General features: G+C 42.4%; 2 pseudogenes; both read left to right on the top strand.

Moving 5' to 3' along the window:
* The first annotated feature begins 1,799 nt into the window (after positions 1 to 1,799).
* LOC105478767 (trafficking protein particle complex subunit 6A pseudogene) lies at positions 1,800 to 2,279 on the top strand (annotated as a pseudogene).
* A 1,722-nt stretch (positions 2,280 to 4,001) lies between these two features.
* Positions 4,002 to 4,411, top strand: LOC105478766 (small ribosomal subunit protein eS12-like; annotated as a pseudogene).
* Positions 4,412 to 13,586: the final 9,175 nt, after the last annotated feature.

Raw genomic sequence — 13,586 nt, 5'->3', positions numbered from 1 at the left:
AGCAGATCGTTATGTAAGGAGTATGAGGGCAGAAGGCAGAGAAAAGAGGTATAACTCCTTAGCTTTTGAATTTCAAAGGCTGAGGCTTTGAAGGAAGGGAATGAACAGATAAGATTTGGGTGGTTATAGGATAAATAAGGAAGAGTTACCCTTCACCTCAGACCAAAAAGATTCCCTGAGGTAGGGGGAGGAGCCTACCATTGAATGCTGGAGTTGTGCGGGACTGAGAAAAGAAAAGGGAGTGCAGAAAGTCTGTGTAAGGAGCAGTGAGGTCCCCTGGACACTCTCACTGCCTCCCATGCCAGGCTAGGCAACCTCTATTCCCAAACTCTGGCAAAAAGTGAAAGGTCCATTAATCTCTGCAGGGTTGGGACATGAAAGGTTTAAGCATGGCAGGTACAGGTATACAAAGGTATGGGTAACAGACTATAAGGAAATGAGGATTTAATGAAAGTTGGAGTTCCTCAAGGATCTAGAACTAGAAATACCATTTGACACAGCCATCCCATTACTGGGTATATACCCAAAGGATTATAAATTATGCTGCTATAAAGACACATGCACACGTATGTTTATTGTGGCACTATTCACAATAGCAAAGACTTGGAACCAACCCAAATGTCCATCAATGACATACTGGATTAAGAAAATGTGGCACATATACACCATGGAATACTATGCAGCCATAAAAAAGGATGAGTTCGTGTCCTTTGTAGGGACATGGATGCAGCTGGAAACCACCATTCTCAGCAAACTATCGCAAGAACAGAAAACCAAACACCGTATGTTCTCACTCATAGGTGGGAATTGAACAATGAGATCACTTGGACACAGGAAGGGGAACATCACACACTGGGGCCTGTTGTGGGGTGGGGGGAGGGGGGAGGGATAGCATTAGGAGATATACCTAATGTAAATGATGAGTTAATGGGGGCAGCACACCAACATGGCACATGTATACATATGTAACAAACCTGCACTTTGTGCACATGTACCCTAGAACTTAAAGTATAATTTAAAAAAAAAGAAAGAAAAAGGAAGTCGGAGTTTCAAATGAGTCTTCTAACCCTCTTTCCCCTCTGGCAATCGAAACATTGACAGCCAGACATATACTCCCAGGGAGAAAATGAGAGGGTACCTTTCTGTGGAAACTGACCAAGTCAAGAAAAACACCTACAGATACTGACATTTGGGATTTCTCAAAAAAAAAAAAAAGTTCGTTTGCTGGCTTCTCTCTCTACAGTGAATTCCACCAGTCAATGAGTCCTTTCTTCCCCTCTCTGACAAACACCTAGAACTTCTGATCAGCTTTTTGAGTACTTGTGTCTTGGCTGTCCAAGAATTATCAGACATTTGAAGAGGACCACTAACAGGAAGAAAAAGAGCAAAACAAAGAAATAGAATTAAAGGATCTTAGAGAAAACAGATAACACAATACATATTTATTAATGTTTAAAAAACATTGGCTAGCTGTGGTGGCTCACACTCATAATTCTAGCACTCTGGGAGGCCAAGGTGGAAGGATTGCTTGAGGTCAGGAGTTCAAGACTGGCCTGGGCAACATAGTGAGACTCCCTCTCTACAAAAATTAAAAAAAAAAAAAAAATTCCACCAGTTATGATGACGCGTATCTGTAGTCCCAGCTACTTGGGAGGCTGAGGTGGAAGGATTGCTTGAGCCCAGGGAGTTGAGGCTACAGTGAGCTGTGATTATGCCACTGTACTCCAACCTAAGTAAGAAGGCAAGATGCTGTCTCAAAAATATATAAAAATTTCAGATTAGGGGCATGAGGCTAACACATGGTAGATGCTGTGCTGTTCGAGTTTCTACACACGGAGATGGTAGCAGAGCTGTGGCATCACAAACCCAACCCTGTCCGGTGGGGAGGGGGACAGATGATAAGCCTGTTGATCCTGGAGAGCATGGATTTCTGTGTGAGCCAGGTTCTAGACAAGAGACTGCCCCTGGAGATGCTCATCTCAGGGAGGAGCTGGGTGTCCTCAAGTTCATATGCAAAAATCTGTGGGTGACTGTGTTCCAACAGATGGACAGCCTGTGCACCAATCACCAAGGGACCTACTTTTTTCAGGACAACAGCTTCCACTCCTCATCCCGATGATCTTGGGCCTGCAGTATCTGGAGGAAGCACCCAAGTTCCTGGATTCACTTGTGGCCTCCTGCATGGCACCCTCAGTACCCTGGGCATACAGAGTTTGGTCACTGCCTCCGTGGCAACCCTGATCACCTGTAAGTTCCCACTGATACTCTGGAAATCCTGAGGACCCCAGTTCTCCACCCTCACTGAGCCTCACAGCTGCTCCTGGCCCTCAACCCCTCTGGAGACAGAAGATCCCTTTGCCCAGGGACCCTGGGCCTGCTGCTTTTGGGGGTGGTATTGGGGCTGATACTGGGGATCCCAGCCTCTAGGGGTCACATGTATTCAGGAAGTGAGTATCAAAGAGAGGTGGGAGCACCATGGGAAGCAAGGAGATACCAACTAGAGTTGGGACTGGAGTGGAGGATTCTCATATTGGGCACATTACTCTGCATGGCAGATGCTCACTAAATGTTCTACGTATGGAAAAAAATTTCAAAACATTATTATACATATCCTCAGAGAAGCAAGAAATATAATTCACCCATAAAACAAGAACACGATGCTATGGAAAAAGAACACTCTGAAAACAAGAAATAGCTCCAGGAGATTTAAAATATGATTGCCAAATTGAAAAGACATTAATTAACAAATTAGAAAATAGGCATGGCGAGGTGCCTCACGCCTGTAATCCCAGCATTTTGGGAGGCCATGGCGGGTGGTTCAGCTGATAGCAGGAGTTCAAGACCAGCCTGGCCAACATGGTGAAACCCCATCTCTACTAAAACTACAAAAATTAGCCGGGCATGGTGGTGGGCACCTGTAATCCCAGTTACTCGGGAGGCTGAGGCAGAAGAATCACTTGAACCGAGGAGGCAGAGGTTGCAATGAGCCAGGATCGTGCCACTGTACTCCAGCCTGGGTGACAGAGTGAGATTCCATCAAAAGAGAGAGAGAGAGAGAGAGAAAGAAAGAAAGCAGGAAAGAAAGAAAGAAAGAAAGAAAGAAAGAAAGAAAGAAAGAAAGAAAGAAAGAAAGAAAGAAAGAAAGAAAGAAAGAAAGAAAGAAAGAAAGAAAGAAAGAAAGAAAGAAAGAAAGAGAGAGAAGAAAGAAAATAAAGTTTAACCCATTTTCTAGCAATAATGAGAAATATGAAAAAAGATAAGAAAATTAGAGGGTTAGAAGGTTAATCAAAGAGGTCTACAATCCAACTAATAGAAATCCAGAAAAGGGAAGAAACTAAAGGGAAGAATTTATTAAAGGAATAGCAATGTTTATCAGAATTAAAATAGTTCACAAATTAGCCAGGTGCAGTGGTGCACATCTGTAGTCCCAGCTAGTTGGTAGGCTGAGGCAGGGATTGCTGGAACCTGGGAGTTTGAGATTACAGTGAGCTATGATCATACCACTGCACTCCAGTCTGGGCAACAGAATCCTCTCTCTAAATAAATAGCCAGGCGCGGTGGCTCACACCTGTAATCCCAGTACTTTGAGAGGCCAAGGCGGGTGGATCACGAGGTCAAAAGATCGAGACCAGCCTGGCCAACATGGTGAAACCCCGTCCCTACTAAAAATACAAAAATCACCCAGGCGTGGTAGTGGGTGCCTGTAGTCCCAGCTACTCGGGAGGCTGACGCAGAAGAATCACTTGAACCCGGGAGGCAGAGGTTGCAGTGACAGGAGATTGCGCCACTGCACTCCAGCCTGGCAACAGAGCGAGACTACGTCACAAAAAAAGAAAAAAGAAAGAAAGAAAAGAAAAGAATAAAATAAAATAGTTTACAATTGATGCACTCATGGCAAGTTATAAAAACCTTTCGATTGCTCTTTCCCTGCTGCCGCCAAGTCGCGCGGAGGCGGAGGCTTGGGTGCCTTCAAGATTCAGCTTCACCCGTAACTCACCACCATGGCCGAGGAAGGCATTGCTGCTGGAGGTGTAATGGACGTTAATACTGCTTTACAAGAGGTGCTGAAGACCGCCCTCATTCACGAAGGCCTAGCGCGTAGAATTCGCGAAGCTGCCAAAGCCTTAGACAAGGGCCAAGCCCATCTTTGTGTGCTTGCGTCCAACTGTAATGAGCCTGTGTATGTCAAGTTGGTGGAGGCCCTTTGTGCTGAACACCAAATCAACCTAATTAAGGTTCATGACAACAAGAAACTAGAGGAATGGGAAGGCCTCTGTAAAACTGACAGAGGGGAAACCCCATACAGTTGTTGGTTGCAGTTGTGTAGTAGTTAAGGACTATGGCAAGGAGTCTCAGGCCAAGGATGTCATCAAAGAGTACTTCAAATGCAAGAAATGAAGAAATAAATCTTTGGCTCACACATCCAAAAACAAAAAACAAAAAAAAACCCTTCGATCATTAAGGTTAACCAGAAGCAGTTAACCGTCAAACAAAAATATGGAAATAAATTATTTGTGGCCACATCAAAATAAAGGGCTACTTTCCCTAAAATATGAAGAGCTCCTATAAACAATAAGAGAAAGATTAACAACCTAATAGAAAAATTGGCAAAACTTTACATAAAAGGAATTTTAAATGGTTCTTAAAATATGAAAAGGTGACCAGCTGTACTCATAATGAGAGAAATACAAATTGAATCTCACAGACACCTTTTTCACCTGTAAGATTAACAAATATAAAAATATATAATGTCTGGGCCAGGCGTGGTGGCTCACGCCTGTAATCCCAGCACTCTGGGAGGCTGAGGCGGGTGCCTCACGAGGTCAGGAGATGGAGACCATCCTGGCTAACACGGTAAAATCGCATCTCTACTAAAAAAAATACAAAAAACTAGCCGGGCGTGGTAGCAGGCGCCTGTAGTCCCAGCTACTCAGGAGGCTGAGGCAGGAGAATGGCGTGAACCCAAGAGGCAGAGCTTGTAGTGAGTGCAGATCACGCCACTGCACTCCAGCCTGGGTGACAGAGCGAGACTCCATCTCAAAAAAAAAAATATATATATATATACACACACACACATACACACACACACACATATATATATACACACACACACACATATACACACACATGGATAAAGAATAAAAACAACCCATATAGTAGAAGACAGGTTAGATACATTATAGTATATCTATAAACTGGCATAATGTACAAGAACAAAAAAAAGAATAAGGTTTATGTACTTAGTTTGTGAACTAAAATGGAAAACATTTTAGTTTAAAAAAACAAGGCCAGCTGCAGTGGCTCATACCTATAATCCCAGCACTTTGGGAGGCCAAGGTGGGTGGATCATCTGAGATAGGGAGTTCAAGACCAGCCTGATCAACATGGAGAAACCCCGTCTCTACTAAAAATACAAAATTAGAAGGGTGTGGTGGTGCATGCCTGTAATCCCTGCTACTGGGGAGGCTGAGGCAGGAGAATCGCTTGAACCTGGGAGGCAGAGGTTGCAGTGAGCAGAGATTGCGCCGTTGTACTCCAGCCTGGGCAACAGAGTGAGACTCTGTCTCAAATAAATAAATAAATAATAACAAAATAAAATTTTAAAAAGCTGCTAGTCACAAAGAAAATAAAATGCATGAAACACAAATTAGCTAAATGAGTAATATGCAAATTAAATAAGAAAAACTATAAAACATCAAGGAATACTGAAGAAAATATAAGTGAAGAGAAATGCCGTGCTCACACCAGCATACTGCATGGCTATTTTTGTTGCACTTGTCATTGTTACTGTCATTTCACCACCGCCCCAACATCCTGGCTACTGATTTCCCTTCTCTAGGTTCCCCACCATGTGCAGACTTGTAGCAACTGTCACTCAAAGCATCCTCCAGCCAAGGAGTAGATGAGCTACCCAAAGGAGGACCATTGAATTCTTTTTCAGAATCTGAAATTCAAGCAAAATACCTGAAAGCTGGAAACCTGGAGGAGCTAAGAATGTAAGTGGAGTTGAGTTCAGCTGCTTCAAGTCCAACAGCTGCTTCAATTTTCCCATTCCCACATCTAGTTCTTCAGCTTTTCTTCACATCTCTGAGCTACTCCAAATCCTTTCAGAAAATCCTTTCTTTCAACTTTTCCTTTAAGTCAGCTGTCTTAGTTTAGGCTGCTATAACAAGTAACCATAGACTGGGTGGCTTAAACAACAGAAATTCATTTCTCACAGTTCTCGAGGCTGGGAGTCCCAGGTCAAGGTGCCTGGCAGATTCCTTGCCTGATGAGAACACTAATCACCTCTCAAAGGCCCCACCTCCTCATGCCATCATATTGGGGATTTAGGACTCAACATATGAATGAATTTGAGGGAAACATAAACATTCAGTCCATAGCATCAGCCAAAATCTCTTTCTAATTTTTTCAGCTAAAGAACCATGACCAAATGAAATAGAAAAACACGGTATTATAAAGATGTCAATTATCTCTAAATTAATCTACAATTCAATGCAATAAAAATAAAAATCATAGCAGAAATGGAAGAAAATGGTGTTAAAGTTCATCTTGCAAAGTGGTACTCAACTTGGTTACACATTCAGAATCATCTGGGGAGCTATTAAAACTCTGTTCCCATACTGTACCCCTAGCAATTAAACTGGGACTTCTGGGAGTGGGGTGAGGTTATCAGCATTTATTAACATTCCCTGAGTGATTCCAATGTGCAGCCAAGGTTGAGAACTACTGCGCTGGAAGAATAAACATGTGAAAACAACAGGGAATTTTAGGAAGGAAAGAAAAGTGAACAGATTTGCCCTACCAGCCACTGAAAGAGATGATAAAGCTATAATAAGTAAAGCAGTGTAGTACTAGCACAAGAAATGACAGATAAATCAATATAATAAAATATACAGTTCAAAAAATGGTCAGGCACAGTGGCTGTAATCCCAGCACTTTGGGAGGCTGAGACGGGCAGATCACCTGAGGTCAGCAGTTCGAGACCAGCCTGGCCAACTTGGTAAAACCCCATGTCTACTGAAAATACAAAAATTAGCTGGGCATGGTGGTGGGTCGCCTGTAATCCCAGCTACTCGGGAGGCTGAGGCAGGAGAATCACTTGAACCTGGGAGGCAGAGGTTGCAGTGAGCCGAGATCACACCATTGCACTCCAGCCTGGGTGACAAGAGTGAAACTCTGTCTCAAAAAACAAAAACAAACAAACAAACAAACAAAAAAATTTCAAATCAGTGGAGAAAATATGGACCAAGCAAATAATGTTGTGAAAACTAGCTAAGTATTTGGAAAAATAAAGCCATTAAGATAAATTCTGGATGAATCAAATGTTAAAATAAGAAAAGTAAAACTACAAAAGAGTGTTGCTTTTGCCTGTATGGCATATATTCATCCTTCTTTTGGTAATAGTACCCCAGTTTTCCTTGGGAAACCACTTATTTGCAATTTTCAATTCATTTAATTAAAGATTGAGATAAAAAGATGAAAAGATATTAACCCTTATTAGAAACTAAAGAACACAATAAAAACAATGAGATATCAGTTGTTGCCCATCTTGCTGGCAAAAAAAAAATTAATTGATAATACCTGCCCTTGTTGGAGGAGAGTTATGTGTGAGAATTAGAAACCCTCAAAGTAGGTGGGGAGCAGTGGCCCACGCCTGTAATCCCAACCCTTTGGAGGCTGAGGCAGGCAGATTGCATAAGGTCAGGAGTTCAAGACCAGCCTGGCCAATATGGTGAAACCCTGTCTCTACTGAAAATACAAAAAAATAATTAACCAGGCATGGTGGCACCCACCTGTAGTCCCAGCTACTCAAGAGGCTGAGACATGAGGATTGATTGAGCCAGGTAGGCGGAGATTTCAGTGAGCTGAGATCCCACCCCCGCACTTCAGCCTGCGTGACAGAGCAAGACTCTGTCTCAAAAAAAAAAAAAGAAAGAAAGAAAGGAAGAAACCCTCAAAGTATAAATGGCAATAAATATTGTAAATGTATATCCTTCAATCCAGCAATTCAACTTTTAGTAACATAATACAAGCTGACAATAAGCCACAATCACAAAGATGTACAGGCAAGGATTTTATTCATCATAGATTTGTTTTCACAGTAAAAAGCTAAAAACAAGCTAAACATTTCTCAAGAAGATAAAATATACCTGTATATGTGTTGACATTAAAGATTTTCATGGCTCTTTACACTCATTAGGATGGCTATTATTTTTAGAAAGTAAGTGTTGGTGAGGATGTGGAAAACTGGAACCCCTGTGTACTGTTAGTGGGAATGTAAATAGTGCAGTTTCTATGGAAAACAGTATGGCAGTTCCCTAAAAAATTAAACACTGTGCCAGGCGTGGTGGCTCACACCTGTAATCCCAGGCCAAGGATTTGGGAGGCTGAGGTGGGCGGATCATGAGGTCAGGAGTTCGAGACCAGCCTAGCCAACATGGTGAAACCCCATCTCTATTAAAAATACAAAAATTAGCTGGGCATGGTGGCAGGCGCCTGTAATCCCAACTACTTAGGAGACTGAGTCCACATCTGAGTATAGACCCAAAACTCACAGGAGGGACTAGAACAGATAGTTGTATACCCATGTTAACAGCAGCATTATTTACAATAGCCAAAAAATGGACGCAACCCAAGTCCACATCAATGGATGACTAGATAAACAAATATGGCATATACACACAATGGAATGTCATTCAGTCTTAGGAAGGATATTGGCCAGGCGCAGTGGCTCACGCCTGTAATCACAGCATTCTGGGAGGCCAAAGTGGGCAGATCACCTGAGGTCAGGAGTTCAAGATCAGCCTGGCCATGGTGAAACCCCGTCTCTACTAAAAATACAAAAAATTAGCTGGGTGTGGTGGTGCGCACCTGCAATCTCAGCTATTCGTGAGGCTGAGGCAGGAGAATCCCTTGAACCCGGGAGGTGGAGGTTGCAGTGAGTCGAGATCACGCCATTGCACTCCTACCTGGGCAACGAGAACGAAACTCCATCTCAAAAAAAAAGGAAGGATATTCTGACACATGCTGCAATGTGAATGAGCCCCGAGGACATCATGCTAAGGAAATAAGTCAGTCACAAAAAGGACAAATATGATTTTACTTATATGAGATACCATAGTAGTCAAATTCACAGAGACAGAAAGTAGAGTGGTATTTGCCAGGGACCAGGGCAATGGGGGCTGGGTGTGCAATGAGGAGGGAGCATTAGTGTTTAGTGGGTACAGTTTCAGCCTTGTAAGATAAAAAGTTCTAGAGATGAATGACGGTGATGATTGCAGACCAATGTAAATGCCACAGAACTGTACACTTAAAAATACAAGATGGGGCGGGGCATGGTGGCTCATGCCTGTAATCCCAGCACTTTGGGAGGCTGAGGAAGGTGGATTACTTGAGGTCAGGAGTTCGAGACCAGCCTGACCAACATGGTGAAACCCCATCTCTACTAAAAATATAAAAATTAGCAGGGTGTGGTGGCTCATGCCTGTAATCCCAGCTATTAGGGAGGCTGAGGCAGGAGAATCACTTGAACCCAGGAGGCAGAGGATGCAGTGAGCCGAGATCATGCCATTGCACTCCAGACTGGGCAACAAGAGTAAAATTCCTTCTGAAAAAAAGGGTGGGGGGGGCGCGCTGGGCCCAGTGGCTCACGCCTGTAATCTCAGCACTTTAGAAGGCCAACGTGGGTGAATCACGAGGTCAGGAATTCGAGACAAGCCTAGCCAACATGGTGAAACCCCGTCTCTACTAAAAATACAAAAATTAGCCAGGTACGGTGGCAGGCGCCTGTAATCCCAGCTACAGGGGAGGCTGAGACAGGTGAATCAGTTGAAGCCGGGAGGCAGAGTTTGCAGTGAGCCAAGATTGTGCCACTGCACTTTAACCCGGACGACAGAGCGAGACTCCATCTCAAAAAAAAAAAAAAAAAAAAAAATACAAGATGGGGCCAAGCGCGGTGGCTCATACCTGTAATCCCAGCACTTTGGGAGGCTGAGGTGGGCAAATCACTTGAGGCCAGGAGTTTGAGACCAGCCTGGCCAACATGATGAAACTCTGTCTCTACTAAAAATACAAAAATTAGCCAGACATGGTGGCATGTGCCTGTAATCCCAGCTACTCGGGAAGCTGAGGCAGGAGAATCACTTGAACCCAGGAGGCAGAGGTTACAGTGAGCCGAGATCACACCACTGCACTCCAGCCTGGGTGACAGAGCGAGATTCCATCTCAAAAAGAAAACGAAGTTGGTAAATTTTACATTATGTATATTTTACACCACAATAAAAAACTTTTCTGTGAAAAGCAGCTTTATTTACATATTTTCATTTCAATATTTCTCTTTATCATTGTTGTCTGAGAAATTTGCTTCTATGGTGAGTTATTTGAGAATGACTCCAAAACACAAATTTTGAGAACATGAAGTAAAATTTTCTAGATGTCATTTTTCACAGTTGCTTTTATAGTTTGTGAGCATCACTCATTTTTATTTGTAATTAATTTTTATTAAGTAGGAAGAGTTTAAGGGAGAAAAAGAGTATATAAAGTCAACCACAAATGCAATCATGGGAAATCAGGTGGTAACATCACATCTTAAGTTACAAGTCACTTCTTTGTGGGGTAATTTTCCATATTGGAATTTTGTTCTACATTTTCTCAGCCGCTCCATTTCATTCCCAGAAGTCACTCAGAAAGAATCTAGTGGCCCAATCATGCATGCTGAGGACCTATAATATGAGAGAATTCCCTTGGCTAGCCAAGAACTCTTAACTAGAGATGATCTGGCTTCTTTCTTGGGGCTGGAACAAAAGAGTGAAAATATTTCCACTCAAAATAGGAACTGCAATCTAGAAGAAATCCTGTTCCTTTTCTTTTAAAATAAGGACACAAGCAGAAATATGAAATGGAACTTTGGATTACCTTATGCTGTGGTTGTAAGAAAGGAATTGCAGCATTTAAAAAACAAAATCTTAAGCAGCACTAGACTACACGGCATGTATTTTATTTTAAAATTGTCTCTAGTGCAGCTGCTGAGCATAGAACATGAACCAGATAAAAGGAAATAACACCAACTTCTTGTCAGAAAATTCAAACACTAAACCATCTGAAAGCAGGTAAATGCCTTCCCTTAGGCCGAGTGCGATGGCTCACGCCTTTAATACCAACACTTTGGGAGGCCGAGGCAGGTGGATCACCTGAGGGCAGGAGTTCGAGACCAGTCTGACCAACGTGGCGAAACCCCATCTCTACTAAAAATACAAAAATTAGCCAGGCATGGTGGTGCATGCCTGTAGTCCCAGCTACGCAGGAGGTTGAGGCAAGAGAATCACTTGAACCTGGCGGGGCGGAGGTTGCAGTGAGCCGAGATAGTGCCACTTCACTCCAGCCTGTGTGACAGAGCAAAATTCTGTCTAAAAAAAAAAAAGAAAAGAAAAGTAATGCCTTCCCTTTACGTCCATGTAAATATGAACTGAGGTTGATAGACACAAGAGTGCCGTTATGAATGCAAGACAGGACCTTATGCAATTTGATCCAAGGAATTAGCCGACCTTGATATAAAGGTCCCCATTTACAACCAAACTCAGTGAAGTTGTTCAAAGGCATTACCAAAAGAATAGGAAAATTCATGGTACTGAAAACAGTTATGACTGACTGCTCTCTGACCACTTGTGCTTCTGTTCCAATATAAAGTCACTCTTTTCAGGGACTTCACACCATCTGTTTCTGAGATTTGTTTAGACTAATTTTGGAGATTTTATAGCAAAGGTGCATAAAAGTGTTGTTGTTTAACTCTGACATTTGGTAAGAGATTTCTTGGGGCATGATATATTCATATTTCTGAGGTTTTAAAATTATTATTATCATTCCTTTTTTTTTTTTTTTTTTGAGACTGGTTCTTGCTCTGTCACTCAGGCTAGAGTGCAGTGGTGCAATCATAGCTCACTGCAGCCTGGACCTCGTGGACTCAAGCAATCCTCTCTGCTTAGCCTCCCCAGTAGCGAGGACTACAGGTGCACTCCACTACACCTAGCTAATTTTTTTTTTTTTTTAAATTTTTAAAGATCTCACTATATTGGCCAGGCTGGTCTCAAACTCCTGGGCTCAAGCAATCCTCCCACCTCAGCCTCCCAAGATGCTGGGATTACAGGCGTGAGACACTGCACCCAGCTTAAAATTATTTTTAAACACTACACACAAGTACTACATCACATAAATACTACTAGAGGTCTGCCTAGTCTCATAGTTGCAGGTGACTTTGTTCATTCTAGTCATTCCACTGTACCTGGGCATGTATTTAGAATTGAAGTCGCATACTGCACCCAGTCATGCCAATTCTTCTTGAGAAACCTCAGAAATCTATTTAACAGCCATCTGGAGGTTCAGTCAAGGCAACGCCAATCAGCCGGTTGACTACACAATCAGTTCTTACCATCTAGTGTAACTGGAAATGAGCACACCCCCACGGCCTGGCAACTCCATGTCTAGGTACAAACACTGTGAAATATATGCACAATGAGACACGTACTAGGAGGGGCCATTGCAACAGTGTTTGTAGGATCATAATTGGAAAGAAACCTAAAAGTTTTCCAGCAGAAAATTAGATACATAAATTGTGGTGCGATTGTGTAATTGTGGATATAATACTCATAGGAGTTAAAATAAATAAATTACTGTATGTACTAGCTTAGCATAAATTGGGTACATATCAAATTATTTATAATAGTTGCTACTTCTTTTTTTTTTTTTTTTTTTTTTTTTTTTTTGAGAAGGAGTCTCACTCTGTTGCCCAGGATGGAGGGCAGTGGCGGAATCTCAGCTCACTGCAACCTCTGCCTCCCGGGTTCAAGCGATTCTTCTGCCTCCCGGGTTCAAGCTATTCTCCCAAGTAGCTGAGACTACAGGTGCACGCCTCCATGCTCGGCTAATTTTTTGCATTTTTAGTAGAGACAGGGTTTCACCATGTTAACCAGGATGGTCTTGATCTCCTGACTTCGTGATCTGCCCGCCTTGGCCTCCTAAAGTTCTGAGATTACAGGCGTGAGCCACTGCACCTGGTCTGCATGTGGTATTTCTAAAAACATATTGAATTGAAGCAAACATGACAAAACACCAACATTTGTTTATCCTGATTATGAAAGCCCAGGTTATTATATTAACCCATGTACTTTTCTGTATTCTCCTTCCCCCCACCACACCAAAAAATAAATCTAGTATTTAAATTTTAGGGAGTTTTTGCTTGTTGGTTGGTTGGTTGGTTGGTTGGTTGGTGGTTTTTGCTTTTCTCTCTATTGGAAACCACAAATCTTGTTATTAAAATCCCTCGACACAAACCTAATCACTTAAGGATCCGACTTAAAATCCTTGACAATTTCTCTTGGTCATTTGAAGTTTGTTTTTTTTTAGGAAGTTGCTTTAAGACGTCAGGATATAAATGTATGCTATAATTATTTTTAAAGACCTTTCTGAATAATATTATAATGAAAAGGCCAGGCACAGTGGCTTATGCCTGTAATCCCAGCACTTTGGGAGACGGAGGTGGGCAGGTCACAAGGTCAGGAGTTCGAGATCAGCCTGGCCAACATGGTGAA

The sequence above is a fragment of the Macaca nemestrina genome, chromosome 5 (genome assembly GCF_043159975.1).
Source record: "Macaca nemestrina isolate mMacNem1 chromosome 5, mMacNem.hap1, whole genome shotgun sequence".
In the NCBI taxonomy this organism is placed as follows: domain Eukaryota; kingdom Metazoa; phylum Chordata; class Mammalia; order Primates; family Cercopithecidae; genus Macaca; species Macaca nemestrina.
Note: the sequence above shows the minus strand (reverse complement) of the source record. Positions and strands in the feature narration are given on the sequence as shown.